At 41.4% G+C, this 15,198-nt stretch overlaps 1 long non-coding RNA gene across 1 annotated transcript; it reads right to left on the bottom strand.

The window, feature by feature from the left end:
- Positions 1–10,749: 10,749 nt before the first annotated feature.
- LOC137157361 (uncharacterized) lies at positions 10,750–12,853 on the bottom strand. Its single transcript, XR_010921090.1, has 3 exons — positions 12,773–12,853; positions 11,763–11,836; positions 10,750–10,858 (listed from the first exon to the last, which is right to left on the bottom strand). It is a non-coding gene; the product is annotated as an uncharacterized lncRNA (long non-coding RNA).
- Positions 12,854–15,198: the final 2,345 nt, after the last annotated feature.

Here is a 15,198-nt window from a genome sequence, read left to right as displayed (position 1 = left end):
GGATCTGGGGGTCATAGTGGATCACAAGCTAAATATGAATCAACAGTGTAACACTGTTGCAAAAAAAGCAAACATCATTCTGGGATGTACTAGCAGGAGTGTTGTAAACAAGACACAAGAAGTAATCAATCGTTCTGCTCTATTCTATGCTGATTAGGCCTCTGCTGGAGTACTGTGTCCAGTTCTGGGCACTACATTTCAGGAAAGATGTGGACAAATTGGAGAAAGTTTAGAGAAGAGCAGCAAAAATGATTAAAGGTCTAGAAAACATGATCTATGAGGGAAGATTGAAAAAACTGGGTTTGTTTAGTCCGGAGAAGAGAAAGCTAAGGGGGACATGATAACAATTTTCAAGTATATCAAAGGTTGTTACAAGGAGGAGGGAGAAAAATTGTTCTCCTTTACTCAGTGGTCCCCAAACTTTTTAGCCTGCGCCCCTCTTACCACTGTCCCTACCCTCTACTCTCAGCTGGAGAGGGGCCACGATCAGGGGCTGTGGTCAGGACTGGGAGCCGAGGCTGGGAGCAGGGCTGCAATGGTCACGGCTGAGGCGGGGATTGGGCGCTGCGGCCAGTACTGCGGCTGAGTGCCACAACCGGGGGCTGAGGCTGAGCCAGGGGCTTGGTGTTGAGGCTGTGGCCAAACCAGGAGCAGAGCTTGGGGCAGAGCGGGACTGGCCTGAGGCTGGCTTGGGCCCCGGCTGTGCCCCTCCCACACGAAAATTCCTCTGTTCCCCCCTAGGGGGCTATGCCCCACAGTTTGGGGACCCCTGCCTTAACCTCTGAGGATAGGACAAGAAGCAATGGCTTAAATTGCACCAAGGGCGGTTTAGACTGGACATCAAGAGACACTTCCTAACCATCAGGGTAGTTTAGCATTGGAACAAATTGCCTAGGGAGGTTGTGGAATCTCCATCACTGGAGAATTTTAGAACAGGTTAGACAAACACCTATCAAGGATGGTCTAGGTAATGCTTGATCTTGCCATAAGTGCAGTGGTTTGGACTAGGTGGCCTCTCTAGGTCCCTTCCAGTCTTGATTCTATAACACTGCAAACAACACTGGTAAAGACATAGACTGCAATGCTGTCTATAATTATACTTCTACCACTAATAGCCCTGTTAGCATTGCCCTCATGCAGAAATGCACCTAGGTAGCCCACTGTTCACAGTGAGACTACTAATGTGAGTGAGAGTTGCAGGATTCAGTTCTTCGAGTTGATCCAAAGTCTACTGAAGCACTGGCAAGACTCTTATTTGACTTCAGTGGCCTTTCGATCATGTCCTGAGACTGTAAGGGATAGATTTTAAAAGTTATTTAAGACATAAAGAGACAAATAGGTGCCTAGTGGGATTTCAGAAGTGCCTAAAACCCAGATCCTCAAAGGTATTTAAGTGCCTAACTCCCACTGAAATCAAATGGAGTTAGGTGCCTAGGTGCTTTTTAAAATCCCATTAGTCATCCATCTGCATCTTTAGGTGCCTTTTAAAATGTGGCCCAAAGTTACTTGGAGCAGCGACATTGGCTGTAGAGCTGGTCAACATTATTTTGTAAAAGTATTTGTGCTGTTTTTAAAACCAGCTTATGGACCTGGTTGAAATTTTTTCATGAAAATGTTTTTGAAATTGTCAACCATTTGTTTTAACCAGCTCTTCTTGTGTGTAAAGTGCCATGCATATCCCTGGTGCTGTAAAAATAGTTTCACCAACCCTAAGCACTCAAATATTATGAGTCAGGACCCCCCCAAAAATATGAGATTGGCTTAAAAATAATGAAATTTTAAATAAATTCTTTGTTGTTAGGTTTTTGAACCTTTAAGTTATAATTGGGTCCCATTTTCAAGCCTTTTTCCACCACCCCTAGGACTAGAAACTTTCTTTAAAAAAAAATAAAAGTGAAAGCACAATGATCACTTGACTTCAGGAGCTCGGCTTTTAATAAAAACTCTAAATATTGTGAGACATGATTAAACTGCAAGAATTGGCAACATTGAATAAATGTTGTTCTGCACCTTAAAAGTCTGTTATATTTTAGCTTTGAATTATTCTCAGGCTTCTGTGGCTATACTTCTACCATGACATGGGGCTCATTTGGCATATTAACTATTCTTGAAGGTTTCCATTTAATACAAATTCAAACTTAATCAGCAAAACATAAGTCTTGTTCAGATGTAATTAACGTAAAATAGGCAAAAAAAAAAAAAAAAGTGTCTATGACCTGTTCTTTGCTGTGGGAAAATTGTGCTCTACATTCTTTTCCCACTGCCCTCCTCCTGCCCCACTTTCCTACCCTTTATCCACCATAGTCTGTTGCCGTAAAACCTAAATAGGGGCAGATTACCCCACATCTGCCTGCTGTGGGGAATGGGTTTCTCACACCTTTCTCTAAAGCATCTGGTACTGGTTACTGCAAGAGACAGGATGCTAGACTATATGAACCTTGGGTCTGATCCGCTATGGAAATTCCTACGTTCCATTTTTGTTGTGTTTTTCACTTAATGATTGCATCTGCTAGTCACAGGGACTGTGCCTTTTATTTGCCTCTCGAAGACTGCAGAAGTACTGAATACTAATATATTGTGTTGGCTTTTTTGTTCTGGAAGGTTAATATGAACGTTTTACCAAATATGTTGACTTAATCTGTGTTTGTGATTGCTTCTGTTTGCCTCTGTGCATATAACATGCTATTTTCAAAATTTAATTACCAAACTATTCAAAATACTGAGATAAAGATAATTGGCCTGCTTTTCAAATTGGCTACTACCACACGGACAAAACATACATGAAATTACCATGATTTCACATGCAAAACAGGTAACTGCATATGCAAATTGATAATTCTAGTTATTTGTGCATATTACTTGACTTCTGTACACACACAAATCAAGTGTGCAATTTGTGCATGCTTTTTTTCACCTTACTTATATGAGAATTTAGGTCCAATGTGTATCATACTTTCAACATAGCAGCAGGACCATGCTTGCAGTTCCATCATCTGTGAGACATAGACATCTGAAATTGTGAGAATAGCAATTTGTTGCTAAGGGATTGATAAGTTGCAGTCAGGCATTAACTCTGCAGCAGATCATTTCATGTGCTGCATTACTTCCACTCACTCCCTAAAATGAGTCAGTAGAGAGAAGGCAGAGTCACCCTATTTCTTCAGGCGATACTGGAACACACTCAGCCTATTAAATTCACTCTACTGAAAAAAGAACAACTACCAGAATGAACGCATTGCAAAAGCTGCCCGTTCTCAATGGTTTAATGGACACACACAGTCACTACCTCTGTGCCTAATGCCTAGAAAGAGGAAGCATTTTTACAACAGAAATGCAAATGTGATCTGTGATGCTAAGGCAGGAATCATTAGCAATATGGTAGCAATGTACATGTGCCCTAAATCTACACATGACGCATTCATCTTTTAAATTTATCTTTTAAATGTCTAAACTCAGACAAGGTTACTGCAATTAATTGGCAAGTTAATCACTAGCAGACTATAATGCAATGTTAGCACCTGTATCTCTGATCTGCACGGATGGCTTTGATATTATTTTTTCTTTTGATAGCGGATATCCTTTAAGCCTATATTTAATGAAGCCCTTCATAAATCCATCAACACTTGAGAAGGGAAACTACAATAAAGCTCACACTGCCACAGGCTCTGTTATTGAAAGACCATTTGGCATTCTTCTAATGAAGTTTCAGCATGCACGTGTTTTGGTTTGGGGAAATGTAGGATTTCTACAAGGTTTTGTTTTGTTCTTCATAAAAATATACATTGAAACAAGAAAAGAAATCCCTTGTATGCCTAATTTACAGGAATAACAGGACTGACACCCTCTCACTCATCTAGAATGTGATACAATTCAGAAGTGTGACCAATAAAATAAAATAAACAAATACAAAGAGTGCAGTATTTTTGGAAAAAATGACCCCATTTTGTGATTTTTTCATTATAGCTATTTTTATGAGATTTTAGCATGTGAGTTTTTTGGATATGTAACAATCTAGGGGCAAAAACAGGGAGGAAGAAAAGTGGAGCATAAAAATTAGAATAAATTATTACATTATTTACAAATTTGCAAGGCTTACAATTTTTTCTACGTAAAATGGCAAAAGTGTTAAGTAAAAAGGGGGAAAAAACTGAAAACAGGTGTATGGAGATGTGGAAATGAGAAAATTAGACTGCTATATTTGGACATCAGAAAGGGGAGGATAGCCTGCTTTCCATGCAGAGATTTAGGGTGGTCCTGATTTAGCAAAGCATTTAAACATGTGGCTAACTTTAAGGCCATGAGCAGCCACATTGAACTTAGTGCGACTATTCACATGTTTAAAGCTAAATACATACGTATGTGTTTTGCAGGATCTGTGGACCATATAGTTTATTTTTTTCTGATGCTCAGAGCGGCATCCCTAATTTGTGCTTGCAACGAACGTGATTATTCAAGCAAAATTGGCATTTGTCAATACAAATGGCTAGTTAAAATATTATCTAGGTGTTCATGGATACAAATGCCCAATCTCTACATTCAGTCATGTTCATTACACATGCAAACGAGGTGCACAAACAGCAGGGAAAGTGCACAGCTTTTGTTTTAGTTTCAAGAGACTGAAATGCCGCCACCAAAAATTAACAATCACCTTCACCCTTAATATTTATCTCTGTGTGACTCACACCTCCATAAGGGGTAAACTGAACAGAAGATAATGGAAGACTGCAAGCAAGAAGCGCACTCGTAATCAGCTCAAGTTCAACACTCTGGAACTCCGCGATTGCAAGGCGTATTATAACCAAGCGGCAAATGATGTTGAACTCTGTTTAGCTAGGGGAGACTTAAAGCCGGCATTCCACACAATTCACAACCTCAGTGGTTAAGAGGTAGTTGCTGTGAGTGGCATCCTGAACAACAGCCAAAAACAGACGTGCAGCTAGCACTGATGGCATCCCCCCAGAGCTGCTAAAATGGGCCGTCGACCCTGTAGCGGAATCACTTCTGGACATTTTTCGCCTGAACGGGAAACCTTGCCAACCTCCTGGAAGGACAGTAATGTGATCTCACTTTATAAGGGCAAGGGACCACACAGTGAATGTAAGAGCTACAGGCCCAACACTTTGTTGTCCGTGCCAGGGAAGATGTTTGCGCGTGTTCTGCTGGTGAGTTTGGAGCCCCTGCTACACTGGAAGCGTTGCCCCCAACAGTCAGGCTTTCTGAGGAACAGGTCCACATTAGACGCCATTTTGGTCCTCCGCTTGTTGTCGGAGAAACACTGTGAGTTCAAGAAACCCCTGCACATAACATATGTTGATCTTAAGGCCGTGTTTGATTTAGTTGACCAAGTCACGCTATTAAAGGCCTAATAGGACATAAGTGTCCCAACCACTCTGCTGGACTTAGATTTGCAAGGTGCATAATGGAACCATTGACCATATACACCTGGGGAATCGGATGTCAGCACCTTTTAAAACAGTATCTGGTGTCAGGCAGGGCTGTGTGTTGGACCCTGAACTTTTTTGTCAGGCAATGGATTTCCTAATGTAGCATTCCATCAGATCCATAGGTATTAAAATCAGTGATCTCTCACTCTCAGACCTTGACTATGCTGATGACATTGGTCTTCTGGTACACAGCCCGACAGATTTCATGAGGCACTCCAGTAAACGGAGGAGGAGACAGCTAAGGCTGGCCTCCATGTTTGGTGGTCAAAGATAAAGCTGCAAAATCTAGGATCAGGTCCACCTGCAACTCTGATCCCTTTGAATAATGAAACTGTTGAAGCAGTCTCCAGCTTTTGCTGTTTGGGTTCTACATTCATCAGTTCCTCCAGCTTTCACATGGAGGGTCTCCACCGGATTGGCGTGGCAGCCTCTGTCATGGGTTGCTTATAATGAATATGGAATCAACATCATCTCAACATGACAATCAAGTTCAGGATCTATTCGAGCTGTATCCTCTCCGTACTGTTGTACAGCTGAGAAACACGGGCGCTGTGCTGCTCAGTTTGGGCAAAGCTGGTGGATTTCTACACAAAATTCCAGTGTCGTAGACCCCCTAGCATATGGGTGCATCAAGACTGTTCCGATGTCGGACTCTTGTCCCATCAAGCCTTTGCAGCAGCACAGCAACACACCAAATGATGGACGATTGCTACAGCCGACCGTTCCATTCAGTGGTGAAGAAGAAGGATTTGTGGCACTCATCTAGACAATCAGCAGTACCATTCTGGGAAAAGGAGTGAGTGAAACATACAGGGTTTGTCTAGACACCATAAACTAACTGACACAATGGCAAAGGTGTTAAACTGGGCATTACGGGTGAGTTAACCTAATTCAGCTGAACTAACTTGATTGAAAAGAGCACCTTTCTGCATCACATAGACAGGGTCACACGCACTACTTAAGGTGGGTGAAGACCCTGCACTAGGAGATGGCTGTGTGACTGTTTCAGCCTTATTGTCATAATGCTCTGTTCAGATTCCGCAGTGAGCCTTTCTGTGCCTATACATGTCTTCTGCAGCTCCCTTCCATTCACAGTGCACCACACCCATTTTTATGCACGTGACCCTCAATGTCTCCAAGGTTTAAAAATTAAGTTGTTATGGCTTTTAGTAGGCTCTGCATAACTTTTCCAAACTTTTCCAAAGCTTACCCATGCCAGTCAAATCATGGGACAACTTGCATGAGTAAGACTTACCCTGCCATTCCAGTAAAGGTTGCAGGACTGGACCCCATGCAGATAAAACATACAGTCAGATACAAAAATGTACCAGGTGGCTAAAAGATGGTTTTAACACAGACCATTATTTATAATAATAAAAGTATAGTTATTGCCATAGCAATGCTCATAGCAAAGTGGGTTAAAATGGATGGGTTTAATGGAAGAGAAGGGTGCTCAGTGCACCACAAAAGGGAGATCCAGGTATCGAGGAGGAAAGGACAATGGCTACAATTAAAGACAGGAAGGCAGTGTAATCCTAGCATTTCAGATTTAGCATTAATGGGCTGTTCCAAATCACTGAGTGTGTTATGAGTCATGGTAGCCTTGTTCAGCTCCACAATTCACTCTAGAGGAACAATGCTACCATTAGAAACTGGTGATGGATTCCTCCTAGCAGAAGTAAGGCAAACAAATATAAAATAAATCATATTTCAGGTCTTTGCTTTGACTTTTTGCATTGTCTAGCCAGATAATTCCATTTGCTGGTTTACTGGTGTGGGCTTGAGAGAAATGGAATATGTCCACAAACTGCCCTTGTTGTTTCCCTCTCACACTGAAGTTAACTGCCTCTCACATGGCTTAAGTGCAATGTGTCTAAAATCTGTGCATTCTTTGAAAACGACACACCAGCTGAGGATTCCCTACCATTGGAAGAATTCAGGACTGCCCACCAAGGGCAGGCCATGATCTGGCCTGAGGAGTTCTTAACTTTTAGAGCTGTGGTCATTCACAAACCATGGGTTACCAGGGCTACTTCCCAGTCTTGGTTATGGCAATGCTTAATAACTTTCTGAAATGTTTATAAGGTTTGGAGGACTTCATAATCCAATATTTAAATTTCATGACTGAAAGCATTGTCATTTAGAGTATGAAACATGCAAATCAAGCTGAGTTTGTGCAAAAATTGCACTTTTGAAGATTTAATTAAAAAAATTGTTGGAAGCTGAGATAACATTAAAACACTTCACAATGTATCCAACGTTGCAAGCCACTTTAGAATGTTAGAACATCAAAAAATCTAACAGCAAATCTTACTATGCTCATGTCCCACAAAATTTTGGCATTTATAACTTTAATCCTGCTTGGATGAATTTTGTGGAAACTTATCTCATTTCTTAGACCACAAGACTGACAAAGCAAAGTGTATTCATTTCTGAGTTATGTATGCACATTTCTGATCAATTAATGCATACATTGTATTTACACACACACACACACACACACAGACAGAACTCCTAAGTGTCTGAATAAGGAAGGGTGGGTTCTTCACTCTTTTTTAGAAAATAAAATATCATCTCAGACCAAGACCAAGCATACACAGTTTCACTCTAAAAGGACATTTTCTGATGAAGCCACAAAAAGCAACTGAAAAAGGGGATGAAATAAAAATTCAGTTGGAATTATTTATTATATGGACAATTTAATCCGGTCTCTCTATAATACATCAGTTCTTAGGCTTTGGAAAGCTAAGTCTTTCTTTAGAAAAGTAAAAATATTTGCATCGCATTCAAATCTCACCATGTTAGCAGAGCAGAATGGGGGAGATTGTTCTGCACTGTCCTCCCTGTCTGGTTTAGGAAAATTTGGGAAGTGCTATGATGGAAGTTGATATTCAGCTTTAACCATGTTACTATGCAGATTATAATACTGAATTTTAGAAGTATAATACTGAACAACTAGATTATTCAGTTAATCAGGAAAAACACAATACGCTATAATAGGATGCAGGGTAAATAACTATTGTTTTAGGTTGCTTATTGTTACATTATGGGCTAGAATGGCAGAATTTGTTTTTTTAGCTAGACTTGACTTCTGGTTCTCAAATTCCCCAACCCCAAAATAGGCATCATGCTATTAGGCTATCCTTTTATTCATATTTAGTTTGCTTTATGGACACACTATTGCTGGTTTTATTGCACAAACCTTTGGACACTGTTACATTTTGCCTGCATAAAGAGTTGCTAAGCAGGGTCCAGAATGAGGTACAGCTATTCTCATTGAGGACACATTTCTAATGTGAAGGATTTTCCTGTGAAGTTGTAAAATGGAATACACCAGAGAAGCTGATCATAACAATGCAGACCTTGACAGCAAGGGAGGTCAGTCAGAGAACATGAATAGAAAGATAGGGTGCATTAAATTTGCCAGGGCACTGCCCCCTTTGACTCACAGCCACATTAGTTACTGAAGAGCAGGATTCTCCCAAGGCAGATTCAACATCCTTCACCCAGGATTTGTAGCACAGAGACCTTCTCAAATCTCAATGGCATTTACAAAAAGGGAAGCCTAGCAGCAGTTTATAAACAGTTAACTGTAAGTGCTGAGAATGGAAAGTTTGAAAATAAGCGGGTGTCTGTGATCAACAGCTCTTTTTTGTGCTACAGCTTTTATATTTCCCCTCCCGCTGTGGGAGTACAGCAATACAGAGATTTTTCTAGGTCAATGATGAATGTGGGATGGTATCAAACATGCTCGAGTCCAATGCCCACCCACGTGGGGCTCCATGTAGAGCATTCACCACATTGCAGCAGCCTGCGTGAGGTGTGTACATACAATGCAGGCAGGTAGGAACCTGGTGTTCCAAATTTAGCAGAGATTCAGAGACATTCAGCACCATGGAAATAACATTTATGGGCCCCACAAGTGAGTGATCATATTGATGCTTTTAGGCAAAAAAGGGGCCTCTGCTTCCATTAGTGGCTCTCAAACGTCAGAGTATGGGTCAAATCATAAAAGAGAGATTGTCACACAGGCCACCTCCCCTCCCATTTCCAAACACATTACAGCCTTGGGTCTAGCACAATGCAGTTTCCTGGGAAACAACTAAGAATGGATTTTAAACTCGGTTTATTTTTAAACATTTTTCACATTTTTAAATTTCAGAGCAGGAAGTGTTTTGTCTTTTTTCAAAAATACTAATCTGGGTCTGTTTTTACTCCTTCATTTCAGAGAATCATAGAAGATTGGGGTTGGAGGGGACCTCAGGAGGTCATCTAGTCCAACTCCCTGCTCAAAGCAGGACCAATCCCAACTAAATCATCCCAAGCCAGTGCTTTCATCTCATCTCATCTCATCCTCCCCTTCCCCTTTGCATGTCCTGAAGTACCTCTCTAGCACCTCTCCCCTGTGCAGCTCTAGTCTCAGGTGGTTCTGGTAAGCAAAGGCAGCACTCCTGATTTCTCTTCTGGCTCCCCCCTCCTATTTCCAGCTGCTTTTAAAGGCTATCAGGCCCCTTGAGCACAAAGTCAAGACTCAGTACTATGAGAATGATTTCTAGCGTGACTCCTTACAGAACCTGCTAGAATTAAACAAGAGTTGGGGGTACTACTCTGTACCACTGAAAAGCAGACCCTAGGTATGTTTCCAGCTGTGCTGGATAAAACTAGTTGATGCTTTCTGACAAAAAGCTTATTTTTATTTTAAAAAATGGCCTCCTTTCAATAACAAGTGTTAGTTACAAAAAACTCTGACTTTAATTTTTTGTGTGCAAAATGTTGTGACTTATTGAAGCTTTTAGTGAAACCATCAAAATGGTTACCAAAATTTCTATACACACACCCATAATTTAACAGAAAACTTTAAACAATGAAAACCCTTTAAAACAAAGGGTTTTTTCCCTCTCCTTTTTAATCGATCAAGCATGTGTCAGTGCTTTATGGACCATGGTTTGCCAACCTCTGAGTTTGGTGATACACTTTTCTTAAGCAATAACATTTCTTAATTTGTACCTGGGGCTTGGTTTTTTGTTTTTCAGAGGCATTTAGGTGCCTGAATGCAGATAGATATTAGGGAGATTTAAGGTGGCTAAGAAAGCTAGGCACTGTTGAAAATCTGCATCTTGAAAAGCTGGCTTATAGTAACTTCTGTGTGGGAGGGCAAAACTTTTACTAGCTTCTAGGGGAATGACTCAACCCTTGACTTGACTCCTACTAGTAAATATGCTACTTCCACATTAGTAACAGCTGGGACAAATCCACTAAGCAGCTACGGTGGAAAGGTGAGCAGTGACAAGAAGTACAGAATGGTGCCTGAGGCAAAAAGAGAGTTTAATCAACAGAGACAGTGTGCTCAATGAGCCCAGTTCTTCTCCACACACAGACGTAAATCTGTTGGCATCAGTAAAATTCCTCCCAATCTGCATAAGCATACAAATAATAAAAAGGAAATGTTACTTTAAAATGAAGTTTCCTCTTCGGTAACTTCCACTACAGTGAGGTTTTTAAAATTGCTCAGAGCACCTATTTTTCTGCTCTGCAAATAGCTGTTAATTTCTGGTCCTACCTGTTCTGTAAATGTTGCCAACTTAGCACCCAGTTACAACATAGCTCTCCCCTCTTACAGCCTAACTGTGTCTTGCAATGTTGATAGGACCGAATTGTCATTTAAGAATCATAAGAGGTCTGATGTGTCTGCTGCTTTCACCCCACTGCAGAGCATAGTTAAGGCCCCATCTATGCACAAATTGAAATTACATTGTAACTGAGCCATGGGAGAGTAATATAAAGTGGGTCACTGAAACTTGTAATTTAGTAGTCGGGACCCTTGCAACAACAGTAGCCAGAATAAAACAGCTCTAGTCCATCTGTAGACTACAACACAACCTTCTCTTCTGAAACATTTCATGAATCACTTGCTTTAACTGAGTTCATTCCATTCGAACAAGACCATTTTTTGCAAGCAAAAGAGACAGCATTTAAAAGAATTAAAACAAGACTGCTTTCCCTTGCTTTTATTTTGGCATCTCTCCTTGCTGGTATCTGTTTTCATTAGATTGTAACATCTTTGGGCAGGGACTTCTGGTGCCACATAACTAATTGTGGAACGCACACCCTTTAACTGTGAACAACTATTCCTTTGAATTTAGGCTGCCACTTTCATACTATCCATGGAAGTGTGCATGGATGTACAGTGTAGGAAGTAAGTCCTAATTTGCTTCTGCCATCTGACTATTGCGTCCTTTCTTCCAGCAGTGGCTGATCTAAGCAGTTTTTAAGCAGGGAGAGCAGCTTGATTTGACCCAAATGTCACTGACATTTTACCAGCAGGGGTACCAAGCACCTCATTGTCATAACAGGAACAGCCTTGATCTTGGAATCCAGCTCCAGTTCTAGTCCTAAAAGGTGTGTTGTATTACATGAAATCTGAATGAGATGCTCTGCCACCAAACTGACACACACAATACCTAAACCAAGTTTACCCTCTCAAAAAATATTGTGAGGTTTTATAGTTGTGCTATTACAAGAGCAGCCACCAGGAGAGCTGGCTGGAGGACAATTACAGTTTTGCAGCAACTTTCGTTTTCATGCCATAGCAGAAAACTAAATTTTTGTAAAAACTAAGAGGTGTTGAAATGTCCATCAACAGATCAAAACCTGAGTGTGTTCTTGTCCCAGTGGTCAAGGCCCTGACCTAAGCTGTGGCAGATACAGGTGCAAGTCCCCACCTTTCCTAATTCAGAGCAGTTTTTCATCCCAGATCACTTTGAATCAGGGAGGGCAGGAACTTGAAGTAGGTTTCCACACGCCAGGTGCTTTAACCACCCTATGTTATGCTGTGAGTCTCTCTCCCCACTCCTTTCCAACAAAATCAATGTTGATACAGATACATCTCTGCAAGTTGTTTCGGCTTTGGGAAAAAATGGGATATTCCATTTAACTGAAAAAGTTCTGACCTGTGCTAAGGGGATTAAGCACATGCTCTTCTCCACACAACACTGCTTGTGCTTTGCGGACTGCAGCATCATTGATGAAGACAGATGTCTGCTTGAACTGTTCCAATAACTGTCTTCAAAAACCTCAAGCAGTTTGTGACCCCCATTCTGACTGCATCATAACAGTTACATCCATGGAGATGGCCTTAGTATTTTATACTTGTTTCAGTGAGCTCAGTACACTGTTTTGTCACTTCAATTTATGCAGATTAAGCACTTTAAAAGGAGCTGTAGTCCTTTAATTTTTAAAATTGCTTTTTGAATACCAATTGATTCTTCCTCCTTAACACATCCACCACCCACCTTGATCCCCCTTGTTTTCTACTGCCCTCCTCATACCTTGAGGCTTCTGCAGACAACACTCAACTGGGTGGGGTGCAGCAAATGTCAGTGGTTTTGCTATAATGCCCAGCACAGCACTCAGAGGTTTGGTCCAGCTGCCCCCAGCATCTGCTTTGTTTGCCTCTAACTAGAGCAGCTGCTATACCACACCCCCCTCATGGAATGACCTGGAAGAAAACAATCACCACTGCTGAAGTTTCCAGATGACACAAATTGGGGAGTGGCAAATAATTAAGAGCACAAGTCACAAGTTCAGAGTCATCGAGCTTGCTTGGTAAATTGGGTGCAAGCAAACACTGTTTTAGTGGGTAAATATAAATGCATGCATTTAGGAACAAAGAATGTAGGCCATACTTCCAGGATGGGAGATGATTCTGGGAAGCAGTGACTCTGAAAAAGATTTGGGGGTTGTGGTGGATCATCAACTAAACATGAGCTCTCAGGCTGATGCTGTGGTCAAAAGAGTTTATGCATCCCAGGATTGCATTAACAGGGAAATCTTGAGTAGAAGTAGAGAGGTTATTTTACCTCTGTATTTGGCACTAGTGCAACCACTACTAGAATACAGCAAAACCTCAGAGTTACGAACGGCTCAGGAGTGGAGGTTGTTTGTATCTGAAGTGTTCAAATCTCTGAACAAAACATTATGGTTGGTCTTTCCAAAGTTTACAACTGAACATTAACTTAATACAGTGTTGAAACACTATTATGCAGAAGAAAAATGTTGCTTTCCCTTTTTTTAGTAGTTTACATTTAACACAGTACTGTACTTGCTTTTTATTTCTCTCTCTCTCTGCCACTTCCTGATTGTGTACTTCTGGTTACAAATGAGGTGTGTGGTTGACTGGTCAGTTCGTAATTCTGGGGTTTTATTGTACTGTGCCCAGCTCTGCCGCTCACAATTCAAGGATGTTAGTGAACTGGAGATGTTCATAGAAGAGCCACGAGAATAATTAAAAGGATCAAAAATAAAAGTCTTGTAGTGACAAACTCAAGTAGCTTGACCAATTTAGGTTAAAGAGAAGGTTAAGGGGTAACGATTACAATCTAAGTAGCTAAATGGGGAACAAATATTTAATCCTGGGCAGAGAAAGAGCTGGAAGGTGAAGCTAAACAAATGCAGAATAGAAGGCATAAATATTTAATGGTGAGAATAATTAGCCATTGGAACAATTTACTAGAGGCCATAGCAGATTCTCCATCACTGACAACTTTAAACTAAAGATTGGATATTTTTCTAAAAAATATGCTCTAGGACTTATTTTGGGATGGGAGGGAGGGGAGTTCCAGGGCTTGTATGGTATGGATCAGACTAGACGATCACAACGGTCCCTTTTAGCCTTAGAATCTATAAGCGAAGCACTGAGAAAGAAGTGTACTAGTTAGAGGAAAAGAAAGCAATTACTCTATTCGTAGGGAAAGATCATGAAATTCAACCATTACAATGCAAAGGTGAAGAAACTAGATAGTTTTTATGAAATCTGTTATGCTAAATAGTGATGTTAAACTTACATTACAGAAGTGTATGGGATGTAAAAAGTGGCAGCTTACTGTAAAAAGTCATTTAAAGTTTGGAATTTAGAAAGAGGAGTTCTTTCATTGGAACTGAGCATAAGAGACGGCTGCTGTGCTCCTTCAAAGCCAAGGTCTATGGAACAAGTTCCTCAACCTATGTCATGGTCCTCTTGCATCATCCAGATGGTGCAAGAGGGACCATAATCTGGCTGCAGCTGCCCAGCACTGTTCCATTCTCAGACAGGACCTGCCTGCTGGCAACAGTAAATCAGATCCAGGATTTAATCTCTGCTGTCACACCCTGTTGTGAAGGGTATAGATTCCAAGGCTAGACAGGATCATGGGGATCATCTAACCTGACCTCCTGTATAAACACACCCACGACTCCCCAAAATAATTCCTGTTTGAGTTGGTTGGCATGTCAGGGCAGGTGAGGAATGTGACCAAGAGCCAACTATTTTCTGTTAGCATAGGGTCCATTAAAGACCATTCATCAGTGACAACACACACCTAGTGACTGGAGCAGCCCTAGTCACTTTGCTGGCGAGAATAGAAAATGGGCACATGTACACATAACACAAAGAACACCCACCGAAGCAATGAAGGGGGGGGGGGGGCGGAGAGGAAGAGGGTGCGAGAGAGACAAACCTAAACAAGAATCAAGCAGCAGAGCACTCCCTACAGGTTCCAAGGGGGCAACGTACTCACCCAGGCTGGCTACTGGGCAGCCATGTAGCATCATATCTGACCCTCAGAAGCCAGGAGTCAGAACTGAACCAGTCCACTCCCTGAGCCAGAGCTCGGCTTGGCAGGGAAAGATGCGACTGTACATCCCCTCCCCCCCCAAAAAAAAACCTCCCCCCCCAAACCTGGGGTGTTCCCTCTTTGGCCCCACCTATCAACAACTT

The sequence above is a fragment of the Emydura macquarii genome, unplaced genomic scaffold (genome assembly GCF_026122565.2).
Source record: "Emydura macquarii macquarii isolate MOO-44397 ecotype Brisbane River unplaced genomic scaffold, CSIRO-AGI_Emac_v2 contig_1483, whole genome shotgun sequence".
In the NCBI taxonomy this organism is placed as follows: domain Eukaryota; kingdom Metazoa; phylum Chordata; order Testudines; family Chelidae; genus Emydura; species Emydura macquarii.
The sequence above is the reverse complement of the archived record's forward strand: the minus strand, read 5'-3'. Positions and strand labels throughout refer to the sequence as shown.